The sequence below is a fragment of the Bacillus rossius genome, chromosome 2 (assembly GCF_032445375.1).
Source record: "Bacillus rossius redtenbacheri isolate Brsri chromosome 2, Brsri_v3, whole genome shotgun sequence".
NCBI lineage: Eukaryota > Metazoa > Arthropoda > Insecta > Phasmatodea > Bacillidae > Bacillus > Bacillus rossius.
Genome location: NC_086331.1, coordinates 32,054,810 through 32,073,618, shown reverse-complemented (window position 1 = coordinate 32,073,618; position 18,809 = coordinate 32,054,810).

Sequence of the window (18,809 nt, the reverse complement as noted above, 5' to 3'; positions counted from 1 at the left end):
ATGTAAAAGGCTTTGTCCGTACAATAAGAAGACTGTTTGAATCGAGGAATCCACAAGACTTTAGTACTTTGTCTGTGTTTATTATGTACTTGTAGTAGATTAGAATGTATGTAATAAAAGTTTTTAAAAGAACTTGTGGTGTTTTTTATTTTCTCAAACCTGTCGCTTTTGTGGTATTTTTTAAAATTAAATTTTTTTTTGTATCGACCAGGGATCGAACCAAGGACCTTATTCGATCTAATCAATCAGTATATAGATTACAAATTTATTAAATGAATTTTGAATTTTTTCCCGAATCTCTAGCATTAAAATTACGAATTTCCAATATGGTGGTCTTGATGTCTGATAGGATGGTGGTCGTAGAGGATTTAGAGGTTCTTTAAATATATGATGAACATGGTTTATTGCAATTATTATTTTTTACATAAAATTAAACATTATTGCTTCGATCGGGTATCGAACCAAGGACAGGAGCGGATCGAATCAATATGTAAATTAATGAGCTATTTATTTAATGAGTTTTGGAACTTTTCCCGAATTCCTAGCTAAATAATTACGGATTTCCAAGATGGCGACCGAATTTCAAGATGGCAGGTGTCACAGTAATAAATGATTACTGCACTCTAGCGGATAAGAACTAAACTAACATGTTATCAGCGCACTCTCGCCGACGAATACAAGATGGTGGTCTCCAGCAACGAAGACAAGATGTCGGACATGACGTCATACTGGGTGACGATATATATGCTTTAAGAAAAGTGGTGGGAGTCAGTCTGCCAAAAGTCACCACGGGGGGAAGGATCGGTCACCATTTTTATTTTTTTTTGCGCTCGTCGGGTTCGAACCGAGGACTACGAACTCCGTGTCGTAAATGTATGTTTTTTTTAAATATTTTATTAAAGTTTTATTATTTAATTTTTTTTTATAATTTTTTAAATTTTTTTCATTAAAATCGGATAATAAATAAAAAAGTTAAAGATGGCGGCCGTAACGAAAATTGCAATGGTGACGTCATCATCCAATATGGCTGCCATGGCATCCTAATTTTCAAGGTCATGACCTCGACGGCTTAGAGCGGCTAGCTCTTAGGAGTTTTAAGCCGCTTTTAGGAATTTGGGTTCTTTCTAGGGTAAAACGACTTTTGAGGATTTTCGAAATCCTGATTTTTGAATTGTGGAATTTTTTGAGATTTTTTGGCGGAATTTTTTTTCACAGAAATTGAAATTTTGGCGATTTTTGAGGAATTTTGGACAATTTTTGCCCAATTTTGGCGGATTTTGACACATTTTGAGGATCAAATTCAAGGTCAAGGTCAAAGGTCAAGGTCAAGGTCATCCAAGATGGCCGCTGTGACGTCAGTTTGGTCGGTCATTGACCGGCTCCACGCTCCACCGCCTGACGCCTGTGCCAGTTCCGTCATTCCTATACTACTTCTATATTAACTACAACGCCAAATGCTTATCCCGAATCTTGAGTGGGCCACAACGTCAAATTTTAATCGAGTTACTTACCTCCCAAGCTTTTAAACTCTGTTCTGAAACCAAAGTAGGCCTATGCATTTCATTGTGAACAAGTAATTCTGAAGATGTTACAACTTCAATATTTTCTACAAGATAAAATAGCTTTCAGCCTAGCAAATAAACTGGTGTCTGGATTTTTAGATCACATTTTTCTCTTATATAATTTATTTAGGAATAATGTGTAACATTTTATAATTTTAAAGCGGCATAGGCTTGCTTTAAACAAATAAATTATAATATGAATTAAAATGTAAGCTGTATTTCAATATGCGTGTTTACACCAGAACACGGTTCGTTCCTAGAAATATTAAACATTTCACTTGTTAGTATTTAAAATAAGTAGAGCATGTAATAAAATAGTGATGCGGACAACGATAATGGTATTACTTTGGACATGTTGGAGATAATATTGAAAATACCGGAACAATATTCTAACGTTAATATTAGTGTCTTCAATTTTTGTAAGAACGGTGCTTAGTGGAAATACATATGTGTAACATGAAGTACTTAAGGATTTGGTAAGTCTACTTGTAAATAACTTAAGAATAATTGCTTCGTAATTTAATGTTAATTTTAAGTGTTGCCATGCAGAATTAAAAATAAGTGCTTGGTAATATCTAAAAGTATGCATCTCCTATATGACAGTTCCGCATTTTTCAAAGGTCCATATATAGTAAAAACATAATGTTATGTATTTTGGCGAGGTCCTTAGAAGAGGTGATGGAGTGAAAATACCATAACTTGTTTGACACTTTTGTGACTCGGAGTTGTAATATATTTTTTTGCTAAATAAAACCAAAATGTAAAGAGATGTAACAGCGATAATATATAAACAGGAAAATAATAATCACAACATATTTTTTCACTGTTCAAGTTATAATATGTAGTGTTTTATACAATATAAGTAAATATATTAGAACTCAGAGTCACAAATGTGTCGAAGATTAAAAAAAACTAAAACCACGTAGTTTACATTGTAACTTAGCCTCAAAAGTTCAAAAGAAATATAGAGTGAAATCTGAATGGCGTCGCAGTAACATACGGTTGCTGGCGTATGGCTCTGTTGAAAAAAGTTCAGTGGTTCTTTATCATATTTAAATAACTATATAATATGTACTTTTATTAACAGACGGTAAAATTTTTGTCTTTCGTTTAGGTTTACCTACTCACTAAACATATTGACTTCTCAAAATGGGAACCAGTGCCATAGTACTCGAAACACCTCCACCTTCATATTATTATATTACTAGCTGACCGACACGGCTTCGCACGGCTATACTAAAGAGAAAAGACCAAATCTCCCATTTACAGTAATAATAAATGAAATATAATGGCAATTAATATATTACAATGTTTTTTAATGTATCGGAGAGAAAACGAATAGCACAGGTTTACAGGTATTATAGCAATTAATCGAATTAAAAATCTCTGTGACGTAATTATAGAAGTAATATAAACATATCAGGTTTTAAAATCAAATTAAAGTCGACTATAATATTGCTTTGGGGCTAGGTTAAAGGAATTAATTCTTCTCATCACTATCAGAGCTTTTGTGACTTGGTAGGATCGTCAATATCATAGCAAAACAAATACAACCTTTTCTCATTAATTTGAATATATTCTCAATTATGAATCTGATATAAACCGAAATTAAATTATCTTAAAAAAAATCACCGTAGGTTCTCTTCAGGCGGGCTGGCTTAAGCAAAGCTAACTACAATAATTAAAAGTGGTTAACCACATCTATTCTCTTAATATAAATTTATAGATTACCATTTCAAAACTACTTTCTTTTACTACACAATGTAGCTTCACATCTCTGAAAACTGTTCTGGGACGATACGCATTCCTAGTAGGTACTCAAATTACTTAAATTTCACAATAAAATGCTTCGAGCGTCGCGCTACGCGGCCTACTTATTTCGCTCCATATTACAACCAAGGTGGCGTACTACGCTTGTAAAGGTGTGAATACAGAGATTGCATGAAACAAATTATTTAATAAAAAATACTGTAAAATTACAACATCATCGTTACTTTAAATTGCTTAGTACCTGGAACCCAGGCATACTTAAATCACATAGAGTAAACAAATTACAGACGATTTCATCTTCAACTTCTGTCTTCACATTGATGGCTGGTTCTTCCTTATTTTTAAGATCGTCGAGGCGACTAGTGATTGGTTTAAATATCTCCTCATTTTCAATCTCACGTGCAAATCTGGTTCGTCTAGCAAGTAGATATTTTTCCCGAACAGACTGTATAGCTCGATGAAGGTCACTGGCCAGGTCCGACATTGTACTGGCTGGAAACATATTGCAAGACCTCCTTTTATACTTTTTTATTCGTTCGCAGAAACTTCTTTCTTAGGTTTGACTAAACCTGAATTTGTTGACAAGTCAGTTAGTGATGCTTTCAGACTACTTTGAAAAGTCCTCAAATCGTCACGTCTTTGTGCATTCGATACTTCGATCATGTCGCGAATGCGAGAATCCGAGGCTTCCACACGCTGGTCGATGGCAACGAGATACTCTAGTAATTCGTCTTTCACACTTTCTACTTTTTGAGCCAGGAGCGAAATTTATTTGCGGATAACGTCGTCATGAGACTTGAGAGCAGTACGTAAGTCTCGACTGCTACGACCGAATTTGGAAATGCTATGACTCATGTTTGACGATAAACTGATCGAAACCTCGTCTGTACCTGCCCTTATGTAGAGGCCAGTCTTTGACTATAACTAGAAATCCGTGTTCTTCTTTCCAACACAAGGAGCACATGTCTTTGAATTCCTGGAATGTCATGTCAGTGTTTACGTGATCATCATAAGCGTGACGTAAATTAAGTTCGTCCATGCGAAAAAGTACTATGACATTTGCGTTGTCTCGTATGAGATGTTTTGGAATACGACTGTACGTCTGACACAGGTAAACGCAGTCTACCTTTGCGTGTCTGCCCATGGAAAAGTACTCTTGTATTATGCCTTGCTTCTCGCACATTACATCGTCGCAAAAAAAAAAACACGGAATTGGCTTATGTTTCGTCTGGAGGTACCACATCCGCATTATCATTAAATGGAAAATACTCCAGACCATCCACCGATTGTAGAACAGCGGCCAAGCGCTGGTACTTTGGCTGTTGCAACGACTTGGAATACAAGTAAACGTTCTCGAACCTAAGACCGTTTGGTTCCTCTAATAAACTCAGTATAACGCACGTTTTACTGCAGTTGGACGCACCTGCTATTATGCATCGTACGGCAGAAGGCAACAGTAAGCCATGTCATGATTCACGTGCACTAAATACTTCGTCTTGCGTAATGCGGATGGGCAAACACGCTTCTTGCCTGACGACTTGCATTGTACTGAAGAAATTGTATAAAAGAAGCGTATTTATACTTTCTGGTCAGTTGTGCGCAATGACTCGAAGAGGTAAGAACAAAAAACACATCGGTGCAGGACTCGTGAACTTGATGATAAACAATCTGCCATTCGAGCTACACATTCCCGGCTACAGATTCTGTGGCCCCGGCACGAAACTAGCGAAAAGGTTAGCTCGTGGTGACGTTGGCATTAATTCTCTTGACGAAAAGTGCAAGCAGCACGATATTGCATATTCATTAAGCAAGGATCTGGAATCCAGGCACCAGGCAGACGAGATATTGGCACAGGAAGCTGAAGATATAAATAAATCGCCGTACGCGGGACTAGGAGAGAAAATCGCAGCGTGGGGCGTTTCCAAAATCATGAAGGCAAAGACGAAATTAGGACTAGGTGCTCGTCGAGCCAGCTCCATCAAGTCAAAGACTAACTCACGCAAGACCAAACGTAAGACTGGAACAGGCGTGCAAAAAGCCAAGCAAAATATACAGACTCTCGACAAGAAGATTATAAGAGGATTTCTTCCTTTGCTTTTGCCTGCTTTGGGTGCTCTCGGCGGCCTCATCGGTGCAACAAGCGGTATAGTGCGGGCAGTCAACACTTCGAAGAATGAACGCAAGCAGTTAAAAGAAGCACAGCGACACAATGCCAGCATGGAAGCCATTGCCATGGGTAAATAAAACGGCGCAGGACTCTACTTGCAACCTCACAAATCAGGCCGAGGCATGAGAAAAAAAACGAAAGAAAAAATCCTAAGTTCTTTGCCGAAACGTCCGCTCACCAATATAGATTTGATCAGGTACGCTCGAAAACTGAAAATACCAAATTTCCGAGGCGTGTTTATGCGAGACACTTTACCCAGCAAGCCAAAGACACATGAGTGCGCCATAATTAATTTATACACGTCGGCGGGTCAAGGTACGCACTGGGTGGCCTATGTAAAGACTGAAAAAATGGCCGAGTACTACGATAGTTTTGGAAATTTACGTCCTCCGCCAGAACTTAGGCGGTACCTGGGCCGGACCACTACATTGTTCTACAATTACGAAACGGAACAGAAGCCTAATCAAACAAACTGCGGACACTTGTGTCTTCGCTTTTTAACAAAAAAAATTAGTTGACAAATAAAAATTGATACTTAAAGGATGTGCAGTAATGATAATTTACTGGTCATGTCGATAAAACTTACCTTGACAGGTCATGCATCGGAGCTGCGGGCTGTTCATTTCCCGCCCCTGGAGTTGGAAGGAGAATGGTGTATCGGGCTCGTACATTTTCAAACGTATAATGCCATACCGAATATCGACGAAGAAAATTGCAAGATCTGCTTCCTGAAAAGCGATGGGACCGCTCATAAAATACAGTTACCTGTTTGCTCTTACGAAATTGACGACATTGCAAATTACATCAGGGATATGTTACCACAGGATGTAGACTTCAAACTGCGTGGAAATCCAAACACTCAAAAAAGCATTCTAACATGCAGTGAAAATGTCGACTTTACGAAACCTGGGACCATAGGTACGATGCTCGGATTCGAATCAAAGGTGTATGATACAGGAAGAACGTACGAATCTACACGCGCAGTAAACATTTTGCCTGTGAATGTCATAAGAATAAACTGTAATTTGGCAAGTGGAACGTATCTCAACGGAAGACTAAGCAACATGCTGCACGAATTTTCGCCGATGGTCCCGCCAGGATATAAACTGGTCGAAGTACCGCAAAGTATCATTTACGTTCCAGTCGTCGTGAAGTGCGCACACGAAGTCGTCGTCAGAATCGTTGACCAGCGAGGACGATTGGTGAATTTTCAAGACGAAGAAATTACATTATGTCTGCACTTGAAGCGTTGGGCATAAAGTTTGTAACACCAAACAGCTATAAAAGAAATCGTGTTGTCGTGAATAAGAACAGTTCTCTACCAGACATTGGTGCATTAACACCTGACAGCATAAAGTATCTTCTTAGTATTGGACAAGTGCCGAATAAATATGGAAGACGAAATCCTCAACGCGGAAGATCCGGTCATTTTTGATGACAGCATTATGAAAATGGAATTGCACGAGTACCAGCCTTTCCTGCTCGGACCGTACGCACTACCATCAGAAGTACGCATTGCTGTAAAGCACCAAGATATCTGTACTCTACCTTCGCAGTCATTTCTACGTATAAGAGGCACACTAACAAAAGCGGATGGTACGCATCCGACAACGACGTCAATATCCTGCAATGGTATTCTTCATCTAATCGAGTGCATTACATATGTACTCAATGGCGTCGAGGTAGACCAGATGAGAGATGTAGGCATAATATCTGCTATGAAAAATTACCTTTCGCTCACGCCAAATGAACTGTCTGCTGCAAAGATGGCCGGTTGGGCTCTCGAGGATGAATATAAGCTTCCGGTTTATGCCGAAGGGAAGTTCGAAGTTTGTGTTCCTCTGCCCATGCTTCTTGGATTCGCTGAGGACTACAAGTATATAATCATTAATTCGAAACAAGAGCTCGTACTGCTTCTAGCCAACACGCACATTAATGCAATTGTCACCGCTGCAGAAAACCCTCAAGATGTCTCGCTAACACTACATTCTATCGAGTGGATGCTGCCCCACATCCAAGTGAGCACCGTTGAACGAGTCAAGATGTTGAAGAACATAGAAAATGGCAAGAACTTCGATGTGCCATTCCGATCCTGGAGCCTGGAAACTTATCCTGGCTTGCCTCATAGTCAGCGTATCAATTGGATAGTAAAGTCCATCTTCGCAACGGAAATACCAAGATACATCATCGTCGGGCTTCAGACCGGAAGACAGCTCAATGCAGGAGTAAGTCACTCCGTATTCGATAACTGTCAAATACGTAATGTAAAAATAGTTTTAAACAGCGAAAGTTATCCGTACGTGACGTGAACATGGACTTTGAAAGTGGAAGATTTCTTCTCGCATATCAAATGAACGCCAAGTTTCAGCAAGCTTACTATGGGGGGAGACAGTCATCGATACCGAATCCCGGTAGTTTAAAGAACAAGGCTCCGTTAATGGTGTTTGACGTTTCCCAACAGGATGATCGAATAAATTCAAACATCATCGACTGTAGGATCGAGATAACGACTAGCGGAAATATTCCACCAAACACCTAAGCTTTTTGTCTGATACTTCACGATCGGCTTGCATCGTACAATTGTCGAGACAAACTTGTGAAAATTCTGACATAAATACTGTTTCGTTTTCGATGATAATTTAGTTACGACCGAGCATTGCTAGCGACAAGATGCACGGCAACCTGAAAGGTTTCCAGAGTCCAAATGGATTTGTGCTCAAGGAAATTAGCGTCACCTCCGGAGACAAGACTCGAACTCGCAGCTTCCGACCTCCGAATCCTTGGAAACTACTAGACGAAAAAAGTAATCGATCGAATGAATGGCTATCTAAATATTATATTTAGAGTGGGACGAAGGAAATATTCCATACCACCAAGTGAAAAACACTATTGAAGATTTACTGGTTCAAAACGAAATAATTTACATTGCTAGACCTGAGCAGAAGAAATGGTTGAGCAAGTTGTGTGATGCGTCAGTGGAAATTGTAGACCTACAGATCGACTACGGCTGTCCTTCCCTGCGCAAGCTTAGTACAATATACGACGTGCAGCCACGTGACAAGTTTGAACGTGTCTGTGCCTGTACAAACTCGCAGTTAATGCAGAAATGGCACACACAGTGTTAGTAGGAGCCTGCATATATAAATGGCGTACATCCGTACGTGCCTTCAGTTGTCATTCGACCTGCAAGAAGATGTTTACGTTTCATCCTGCTAACGTGTACGTGAGCGTAAGACCTAGCTTCAGCAGTGTCGAGTACAGCTACTGGGATTCCGGGTATCTACGTACATATACAGAAACCTGTGATGGAGGCGCTCAGCATTGGCGGTTTGTGCACTTTCCTGTGTCCTACGAACCGACTCAGCAGCTATTAGATTGTTGCGAACCTGGAAACTGTGCCGTCTATCACATGAGACCACACACAATCCTTCCTGTTAGCATCGCTGAGGTAGTCGCCTCGTCTGCACGTGCATCAGCAAACATGAGCGTGTTGCAACCTGTTGCGACCTGTGATGCTTCTACGCAGACGTCCAAACGACGTGCGTCTCGTCGTCGAAGTTCAGGCAGTGAATCTGTCCCAACTAGCACTGAGCCAAAGCCCAGGCGAAGACGTGGTCACAGACACCATCGACCATGTCTAGCCGAAGTTGTCGACGTCGCAGAAAATGACCAGCTGGAAACCTGTGTTCCTGATCCAGTGACCTGCGAACCGGTTGGAACCGGAGTCAACGAACCAGTTGGAACCGGAGTCGACGAGGCAGTTCGTGCGTCATTAAAGACTTTGCTTGCAAAAATGCTTGATTCCTTAACCTAATATGTATTTGTGTAATTTTTATAAATAAATGTCTAAAACTTGAACTTGTGCGTTTTTATTTCTATAATTTTTAGGTACCTAATAAACAAAATAATTTTAAATACAGACAATATTTTGACTCATGTAGTATTCCAGTAGACCGCGGGTACATAAGCGAGGTTCAGACGACTGGACCCTCAGCTCATCTCTGGCCGCGGTGCAGTACGGACTTGCTCTCTTCAGTAAGTTTCGTGAGATTTAGTTACTGCTCCAATATCGACCGTGACAAACTGTTTACCGTCAGCAGCGGGGACCTCGATGGCAGCATCGATGATGGAGTCGGAGATCCCAATACCGGTTCCAGAGGAGACCACGACAGCGGAGAGCTCAATGGCTGCGGTGTCGACAGCTGTGGAGATCCCGATACCGACTGCGGAGGAGACATCGATACGTGATGTTCCATCATCATCTGCATTCCAGATATCAATTAATGAAGCGCGTACATCGCATCAATGCAAATATTGTGGTGCATCAATAACCTGCAGTAGGTCTCTGACAATCTCTCGAGAGACATATAAGTGCGAAACATGCGATAAGGTTTTTTCGCATTGTAACAGTCTGGATAGTCACAAGATTATGTGCATAGGAAAAGAATCAAGTGCTAGTATGCTTCCATACAATCAGAAATTCTCATTTATTGCTTTACCTGAGGCAATAGTCAACAAAAGATCAGTAGTCAATTGCCAAAACTTGAAGGATCAGTTTTGTTTTAAATGAAGTATTTTGACAAGATTTGTCAAGGGAAATCATCAAAACCGTGTTGATAAGAGGTATTATGCTTTGGAGAATAAAAACTACTTTGATGGACTGTACTATCCGCCACCATTATATCAGATAAAAAAAATTGAGAAAAATAACCCTGAAGTTTCAGTTAATGTGTATGCGCTAAATGAGGATAATAAGGTCTGTCCGATTCGGGTAACCAAACAAGAAAGAAAAAATCATTTCGATTTGTTTCTTGTGACAAATAAAAGTGGTGCTGCACACTACTGCTACATCAAAAACTTCTCCCGACTTGTGATACCCCAGGTTACAAAACATCAACATAAGATTTATGTGTGTAAGATGTGCTTTAAGTATTTCGCTAATCGACCGCGGAAAACAGGACTCAAAGCTATACAGTGCCTTGAACAGCACAAGATTAAATGCGGAAATTAATCTTGTACAGAGTCTGTTTAGGTTGAGCAAGACTTTAGTAATTTGTCTGTTGTTTTGTTCTTGTAGTAGTGTAAAATTTATGTAATAAATTTTTTAAAAGAACTTGCGGTGTTTTTATTTTCTCAAACCTGCCACTTTAGTGGTATTTTTTAAGTTAAAGTTGTTTTGTATCACCCAGGGATCGAACCAAGTATCGATTCTATAGGTAGATTAATGATTGATTTTTCATAAATTTAAGGGTCAATAAATACAAATATCCAAGATGGTAGTCGTAATGGCTTATATAATGATGGTAGTAGTTGATATTAAGTCTCTTTTAGGATTTCGATCATGATTTATTGAAATTATTATTTTTTATATAAAATTAAATGTTTTGCAACATCCAGGGATCGAACGAAAGACATGAATCGATCGAATCAATCAGTATATTTATTGCCAATTTATTTAATGTATTTTGAACTTTTTCCCGCATCTCTAGCATTAAAATTATGGATTTTCAAGATGGCATCGAAATGTCAAGATGGCGGGTGTCACAGCAATAATAATAAATGATTACTGCACTCTAGCGGGTAAGAATTAAACTAACATGGCATCAGCGCACTCTAGCCGACGATACCATGATGATGGCTTCCAGCAACGAAGACAAGATGGCGGACATGACATCATGTTACCTGACGATATATATGCTATTAACAAAGTGGTGCGGGTCAGTGCCAGCAGCCACTGTGAGGAAAGGACCTGTCGCCATTTTTTTTTTTCTGTTCTCACCGTGTTCGAACCGAGGACTCCGAGCTCCGTGTCGTAAATTTATGTTTTTTTAAATATTTGTTATTAAAATTTTATTAAGTTTTTTATAAATTTTAATTTTTTTCATTAAAATCGGATAGTAATAAAGATTTTAAATATGGAGGCCATAACGATAATTGCAATGGTGACGTCATAAATCAAAATGGCGGAATGTTCCAGAATACAAAATGGCTGCGATCGTAAAACAACATGGCGGCGATGACGTCATAAAACAAAATGGCGCTTAAATCCAAAATGGTGGACCAAAATGACCGCCAAGGTCAAGGTCAAAGGTCAAGGTCACAAACATCCAAGATGGCCGCCGTGACGTCACAATCCAAGATGGCGGTCGGCACCACTGGCACCACAGCCTGAAGCCTGTGCCCGGATGCCCTATTCTATACTACTTATATATATATAGGTTTCTTCATGTGCTCCTGATTATTCCTGCCAATATTTTGATGGTTTTTCTTTGTGTGCTTTAGGTTATTACTGACATTATTTCTGTTGGTGTTCTCCATGTGCTGCAGGGTTTTTCTGACAAGATTGCTGTTGGTGTTCTCTGTGTGCTCCTGATTATTCCTCGTGAGACTTCTGCTGATATTCTCCGAGTGTTTCTGGTTATTTTTTAGAAATTAATTTTTACATTCAAATATTTTTACTTTTTGAAACATGATATTTTCTTCAGAGTTTCTTATAAATTTCTGAATACCTGTTACTGAATCAGCACTTACAATATATTTTTATCATGTTGAATGCAAACAAAAGAGCTTCAAGATGTAGTATTCGACTGAGTAGTGTTATTACGTAAGACTAACTTCCTTCTTCTTGATGTACAGCGAAGCTTTCCTTCTCTTGCGATTGTGAGTGATCATCCCGCATCTCACATAGGTAATAATAAATGATATTTAACCTCAACACAACACGTGGCATCATCTTTTGGCAAGAATGGGAACTACTTGCCACAAGTTTCTTGTATGATATAAATTAACTTTTCGCTGCTGGAGTTCTTTGAGCAGTTGAAGCATTCAAGAAATTGGAGCTGATGTATCAATTAAAGTTTTTGGATCAATTGGAGCTGTTGGAGCTTTTGGAGCACTTGGAGCATTGGAGCACTTGGATCTGTTGGAGCTGTTGAAGCAATTTGTGTTGGAGCAATTGGAGCTTAGGAGCATTTGGATCTGTTGGAGTTGTTGGAGTATTGGAGAAATTAGAGCATTGGAACACTTGGAACTGTTTGCAATATTGGATTAATTGGAGCTGTTCGAACAATTGGAGCTTTGGAGCTGTAAGCAGGACGGAGAAAGGCAAGTAGTGTTCTTTCCTTACTGGATAATATTAATGAATCAAGAAGAACAAAAACGAGAAAATGACTTGGCTTTGCATTTAATTGTTGACATAGAAGTGTAGACAAAAATAGGTGAAAAAGGGCACAAAATGTTAGTAAAACAGATGAAAAGGGCACACAATGCGTCTCCAAAACGTAAATCCGAATTAGATGAGTGAATCCTGAGGAGATAGAGAAGTTGGCGAGTCCAACTTTCAGCTCTGCCAGAAACAAATGGCTCCTCCGTTGAATCAATGATTCAACACCGTGGCAGAAGTTTCTGCGTACTTGAAACACGTGGGTTGGCCAACAGAAGGAGATCAACGCGAACCGTAAATCTATGGAGAAAAATTATTTGCCTGAAGATGAGAGAAAATGTTTCCTTTTAAAAGACGATAATGTCTAACAGAGAAAATGCTCTTTTTTTAATTCTAAAGGCGGGTAATTACTGCAGAGTCACAATCAGTAATAAATGGACGGGGATTTAAAATCACGTTGAAAGTAGTTCACTCAGCTCTACTGCAAAATTCATGCATATATTTCATATAGTACCAGATGAACATCGTCCCTGTAGCGTTTTATTTGTTGCATTACAAGAAAATGGAAACATAAAAACTTTTTATGTTAAGTAAAAGATAGTTTACCGGAATGTAATCCGGAAATGTGTTCGTTTGTTTCCAAATTTCTGTCTGTCAACTGATGCTATTTACACTTCAGTCATTCTTAAGGCTGAAGACCTAGGATTTGTGCAGGAATACAGGAATGGCGTAGAAGTAAGGCTTCACGTTTGATGTGCAGAGGTCTGGCATTGATATCCCACTGGAGAAGAGAAACTAACACGATTCTTTGACAACTTTTTTTACCAGTGACTAAAATATCCCAATATTTCTGACGATATCCGGCACTGAGGGTATACAAAATACAAAGCATAGAACAAACAAAGTTGTTAGCTTAAGAACAAATAAAAATGGTCTAAACCAAACCAAAATTTCTACACACTTCTTAAGGAACTGAAGCTGTAGCGGAATACATCAGTCAGGAAAATTATAGACCTGCTTCCGTTTCGTAGGGATCGAAGAGAATGCGGCTGTAATACTAAGTGCAATAAAAAAATATGAGAAATTAAATTTTTTAGCAGCAACTGCTGAGGCTTCATCTATTTGAAGTAAAAAGGCCCGATAGCCTGATTCGTTGAGGTAGTCAGTGTCCAGTTTGAACAAATTGTGACTTGTCAGTCGGCTTCCAGAGCCGGAAGAGTGAGGTCGTGTTAACCGCGTCTGTCGCGCTTCTGGACAGAAACACGGAAATTTCGCGGATTCGTCTGGCCTCACGGTAGAATTCAAAGTCATAGGTGTGCTCATAACGTTATTTCTTTCCCATTGGATGATTTCCAAGAGAAAAATTTTTCCTTATTTTTAATTGGCACTACCTGATTTGCTTACTTCTCTCCTAACTGGGCATCGTTCACTCACGGTCGTAAAGTGGCATGTACAAATAACTGCGGTAGAACATGAACACAGTGCGAGAGTTGAAAGGTTTGCATTATAACTTTCGGCTAAATTTATGCGTGAAATTTCCGTTTCTATAACCACGGATTTCGAACAATGCGTTAAATTTACTTTGTTTGTGAAACGAAGACCAGAAAGATGGGCTAAAAGGCAAACGCTTCGACACCATTCCCGACACTGACAGGGCCACGATGTAGCAGCTGAAGACCCTTCCGAGAAACCTTGCAGAAATGCTTCCGATCGTGGAATCTACACTGGGAAAGGTGCGCATCGCTAACAAAGGAAAGTATCTTAAAGGATATGTGTTCAAAATGTATGTAAGTTAATTACTTTGTTCGTAAAAATTTATTCGCAGTAATTTTTGATCACACCTTCTAATTCTGGCCAAACATTTGGACAAAGTTCTAGAAAAAAAAATTACGCAAAATATTTAAAAGGGGGAATACTAACTGAAGATAATGCATACACAGAAATTTTCAACCACATGAGAAACCAATATTGTTACGTTAATCTCCCATCCTACATTTTTGACATTATTAACATGACATTAGTTTAAATATTTCTTTTTGAACCATTATAAATGTTAACTGTAGTATATTTCAATCACGTTTACTTTGAATGTGAAGGCGAAGTTTCCCCTCTCAGTTGCAGTTGTTATTCTTGTAAGGGCGCAACTACCGAACTTTGTATTCGAGGCCGCAATTTTCCTCAACGTAAAAAAAGCTCTAAAATTGTTTCTGAAAACAACTGTTTTATAGACGGTAATCGCGACCAAGTGTTTTTGATGTGATATTTTGAAAATATTATCAAATTACTATACATTTATTGTTTATTATTTAAAATTGAAATTGAGTTCCTCGGTGAGGCCTCTCCCACACTTGGCATTCATGTGGTAGCCGGGAGGACACAAATTTTTGAACACCGATTCGGTGGTCTATTGGTTCGAGAACTGTTGAAATCTTGGTACTGTCGACTTACGCCTCTTTGCTTAGCCGTACGGCATAATATCATGTCAAATCAAATATCGAATTCCTCATTCAAACTCACCTCTGTATAGAAAATATAAAATTACATTAAAAAATTATTTCTCTCACATTTAATCAATAATATAATTACATGTAACATTTTCTTTAATATGTTTTCCGTATGTGAAAAAAAAAATATTTCTTTGGTGTTACATATTTTAGCTTGTAAATTTTATTTATTACTAGCAATAGGAGCAAAACTTTGATCATTAAAAAAGTTGTCGCACTATTTTAATAATAGTGGTAGCTTGATACAACTGTTAACATAAGTACCCAACTAAAATTTTTTTGTAACAACATAATTTTAGAAGTGGTTTATATTCAATATTGTTGAGGCAGAAAAATGTTGGTTTAAAAGTGTTCAATGCCACATCATATGGTTCGTTTAGGAGCCACCCCATGCATGGATCCAGAAAGGGCACTGTTTCCGAAACATGTCCTGCCAGCGGTTGATGTACAAAAATGTTGAAAAATATGTCTCGCTGCTCGGTTGCCGCAAGAGGAATTCGGAACGCCTTGGCGGGAGCTGGAGATGGGGAACGAGGCTAAGACACCGCTACGGGGTTGCAAGAGTTGGAGAACACCAGCGGCAGACTTAGCGCGCCGGGGAACAGGGGGACTACTTTCTCTGTCGAGTCGCGTCCTGGTAATCTCCGACGTCTTAACGCCTCGTTGGCAGCGGAGTCACACCTACAAGTCCTAGCCTCACCCTCGCTCCCCTATTCTCTTTAACATCGCCGCCCACCTCCGGGTGCCAGCACCGACCAGCTACATCTGCACTTTAACACTCCCTTTCATAGGGTTCGTTAAGGTATGAGGAGCCACCCCAACAAAACATTTTACTTGACATGTGTATTCACCGTAAAATCAAGCTTGCATTGTACTTGAAATTGTCCAGAAACGCTATTAGTACCTATTTTACTACCATTTCTCTAAACAGAATTGTATGTTTCAAGCCAAACAATCATTACCCATATATAACTATTCAAATAAACCCATAATGATAAAGTAAATTTTACTACCAATAATCTCGTCGCTGATGTAATAATAAATGGATTTCACTTCGACAGAATATTCTTTCGGATATTTTTGTTTTTGCTATAAGAAAAAACTTTATGACAAAGTGTGGAACTCGCACAGTGTTTAAAATTTAAGGAATTTTACGAAACATTAAACAAAGAATGAGCCTTAAATAAACGAAGACATATTCCAGATAACTGGATCTTTGTTGAAACTTCGCCGGATTGGATGTCCAGGCTCTGTGCTGTGTTGTAAACAAGGAAAACGAGATGAACAGGCTCGTGGAACCAAAAATAGTGTCTTTTTTGTGTGTATATTTGTCAATTTTTTGTACCTTTGTTAACAATTTAAGATATTTTTGTTGCTTTAAAAAAAGTATATTAACAAAATCATTACTCTTATATCTACAAAGATATTCATAAAACAACATGTTTAAAAAGAAAAATCGACATATAGTTTCCCACCTGAGGTAGGGAATGTATGGAGTGTGGCTGCCCTACCGGAGGGACAGGCCTGTATTTTCGGCCAGTCTGAAGAAAGCATGGAGTGAGATGTGATGGGGTATAGTGCAGCGATGGGGAAAACGGGAGAGTACCCTGAAGAAACACACAGGCCAGGCGCTGTCCCTCTGATTCCCCACTTGCGAGCAGCCTTGTTCGACCACGCTGGGAGCAGAACACCTTCACCCTGGCGGGAGGCGAGTGGTATCACGACTCGACCACCGCGCCTCTTCCGTAAGTTTACGAATATTCTTGCTTGAATCTTCGTAAACTCAAGGTGAAATTTCTTAACGGAATGTCTAGCACCGGTGGCTGAATTTCTCCAGCCTTCGCAACCCTGACGCACTCGTTTCTGTCTGGACATCTTTGACATCAACCTTTTGGGTAACATCTGCATCCACATATGCGGGAAATTTAGGTATAATGTACCAATTAAAAACTTTGTTTAACAAGTGACCAAACATCTTGTAACACCAAAAATACCATTGTTTACATTTCACTTTTAATCACTGTTTAATTTAAAGCATTATGGATTTACTTTCTCAGGTTTTTCGTAAACTGTAATATGTAAAGCACACGTTTGTTAAAAATAATAGTCAGTTTAATCAGTTTTACAATAAAGAGTTTTAAAGTAGAGTCGCAGTCGGCTTAATATCAATACATTTGGTTTATTGATGATGTAATGGTTTCAGCGTCATCAACGTGTGCAAGAGCCTTAAAATGTTTATCTGAATATTTTGGGAATAAAAAATGAAGTAGTTTTCATGCAGGACCAACCAAAATGCTCCATCAAACACGGAGTGTTGTGATCACGACCGGTAGTCACCTGAGTTACACAATCAGCGGACAGTGCGGTCAATTATACAACAATTTTAAGTCGTTGCACGAATAAACAAACTTAATAATGTTTGCATATATTGTTCTTCTTGTTCAATTTATAAGTAAAATTAATTTAGTTCCCCTTTTAACATTTTAACTACCTACACAAAAAATTTAAACAAAATTATCATCATAATTTAAACCACTCTAATCAAAATGAAAATAAAATATTTAGCTTTTTAAAAGAAACCGATGAGTAAGACTAGTATATAATAGATAATAGCTGGGCCGAGGACACGCTTCAGGCTGTGGATTGTGGATTGTCGATGCCATCGTGGTTTGTGATGTCACGGCGCCCACCTTGGTTGAGAACCTTTGACCTTGACCCCGGCGGCCATCTTGGATCCGCCATTAAAAATTCCACCATTTTGAATTACATATCCGCCATTTGGTTTTCTAGAACTTTCCACTATTTTGAATTGCGACATCACCGTTGCAATTTTCTTTACGGCCACCATCTTGAAAATCCGTAATTTTTATGTTAGAAAATCGGGAACAATTCTAAAATTCATAAAATTTTAATTAATAAAATTTTAATAAAAATTCCACCATCTCCAATGGAAGATATCATCGTTGCACCTTTCGTTATGGTCGCATATCTTGTATTCTAGAAATGTTGCATATTTTTAACTATGCCCGCCATCTTGGATGTGTATGGTGTCATCGTTGCACATTTAGTTACGGCCAACATCTTTAATTATAGAACTTTGCAATTTTCGTTACAGACGACATCTTGAAAATTCGTAAATATTATCATAAAAATTTGGAAAATGTTTTAAATTCATAAAAAATTAATTAACCAAATTTTAATAAAACTTTAATTAAAAAAACAGTAATGTTATAGTCATTGGCACTAACCCGGAGAGGGCAAAATTAAAACAAAAAAGATTGATCCTTCCTCCACGGAAGCCACAGACAGGCTGACCTTCCAACACTATTGACAAGGTAGGGGAACCTGGGGCAAAATGGGGTATCTAATGGTTGGAAGGTAATAAAAGTAGTTAGAAATGTTACAAATTGATAAATTTGATGTAAAAATGATACTTTAGTCTATGAAGAATAACTAAATCATAAATTGAAAATTAAAAATTAGTATTGATTTTAATAATCATCATTTAAATAAGAAAGTGCATTTTGCCCCATTTTGCCCCTAGTATGGGGCAAAATGGGGTATAGTTATAATAAATTTGGAAACCAATAATTTGAATTTTCTAAATAAGTTTAATAAGTTTAATATATAGTTAACATTAAGCA